Consider the following 2,080-nt stretch of genomic DNA (forward strand, 5'->3'; position numbering starts at 1 on the left):
TGTTTATACAGTTCATTTAAATGTAATGTATAATTAAAAATTACAAATTAATAGGTAGCCATTTATAATAGTCAAACTTTCAGTCATTTTAATTATGTTTTCTAGATATACAGGCATATGTTTCATTTAGATAGATACTCTTCAACAGTTAAAAAAATCCTAGAGAATATAGCATTTAAAAGATTTTAAGAACTTAGACCTTTGTCAACAATGAGACATGTCTGCTTCTGTCAGCACCAATTAGATGATGGGCATTGAAGAGGCTCCTTATAGAGTTTGCTAGCCATTTGGGCAAAAATTGCTCTTTCCTGAACTGCTTGATGGAATGCTATATAAACTTGACGTGAAGGACACACAGAAAATGAATGCTGAACTTTCCAGAAGAAAGCAATACAGTCCTTCAGGCTTCCTGCTTCATGAAAGAGTCTACCAGACATTCTGCAAGGCACATAAGATAGTGACTTACAACCTTCCAATATAGGTAAAATTGCCTTTCAAATTTCTTGCTTCATGGAAATGTCTTCCAGATGCTATGGGTGTGTAGGTTGAAGATGGATGCCCCAATGTTACAGAAGAACTTTGGGTGACTCTCCAGGGTGCAAGATGTCTCTGTCAATCCTAGAGTTTCAGATTTTGCTTACAATGCACTGACTGTTTACTTAGGTAATATTATATTCTTCTGGGGGCTTTGATGGAATGGAAGATAGATAATTATAGTTTTTCTTAGTTATGATAAAATACAAATAAGATATAAACTTTAGATTCAGAAAGAAATATGATAACTATAATGCTTTATGATAACTAATTTGTTATATGTAAATTTACTATGTTAAAATTAAAACCATTCATTTTATTTAGACACAAAGGGGAAAGGTTGTAGATTTCCCCTCTCTAGTCTCTGAATATGATTTATTACCATTGGTTAATAAAGAAGATATTTTGGCCTATAGCAGGGAAGAACATAGCAAGGCAATAAATTCAAGTAGAGATAGAGGAGGAAAGAAGGCAGAGTCTGGAAGATGTCATGTAGCCACTCAAGAAACAAGATGTGAGGAAACAAACTATGAACTTCATGATAAAATATAAAACAATAGAAATGAAATAATTTCAGATGTAAGAACTAGTGAGAAATATGCCTGAACCATCAGGCAAGCAGTGTGGCAATTAATATAGTTTGTATGTTTGGGTTTGGACAGCCAGGAAACAAAAGTGCAATCTCCATTTACATTATACCCGTTTTTAAAATCTGGTTACTAACAATCCATGAGCAGGGAAAAATCTTCACATCTTCTCATATCCTTGTGAATTTATTTCTTCAAAGACTTGTAGTTTTTAATTATACAAGTCTTTCATACAAGTGTTTGGTTACAGTTACCCCCAAATATTTTTTATTATTGGTGGCTATCATAAGAGGTACTGTTTCTCTGAATTTTTTCTCATTTTCATTTCAATTTTTATATAGCGAGGATACTAAGTTATAGTCAGTAAGTTAATTTATTTGTTTTTTTATTTTATTTTTTTAAAAAACAACAATCTTTTTTATTTTACATACCAAACCAGTTCCCTCTACGTTCCCTCCATTCATCTCCTTCACTTATTCCCCTACCCAACATCCATCCATTTCTAAGAAAGAATAAGGTACATTGCTTTGTGGAAACATTCAATGCTCTTCCTACTATATCTAGGTTGAACAAGGTATTCATCTAAAGAGATGTAAAAGAAATAGGGATATGTTCTGTTGCCAATTCTAGTAACCTTGCTGTCTGCCCCAGCCATACAAATGTCATCCATATTCAGAGGGACTATTTTGGACCTATGCTGGTTCCTTCCTTGACAAGCTGGAGTTAGTGAGCTCCCATTAAGTTAGGCAAACTGTTTTAGTGTGTGTCTCCATTATGGTCTTGATCTCTTTGCCTATGGATTCCTTCCATACTAATGTGTTTTGATGGACCAAGATACCCTCTCAGAAGATTGCCATAAACACCCCCAAAAATTACTTTGCCCAACAAAAAGCAGAAATCAGATTGGAGAGAACTATGCACAAATTCCCTAAAGATTGTTTATAAATGTTTGTTTATAT

Source organism: Microtus ochrogaster, chromosome 10 (assembly GCF_000317375.1).
Source record: "Microtus ochrogaster isolate Prairie Vole_2 chromosome 10, MicOch1.0, whole genome shotgun sequence".
NCBI classification, from domain to species: Eukaryota; Metazoa; Chordata; class Mammalia; order Rodentia; family Cricetidae; genus Microtus; species Microtus ochrogaster.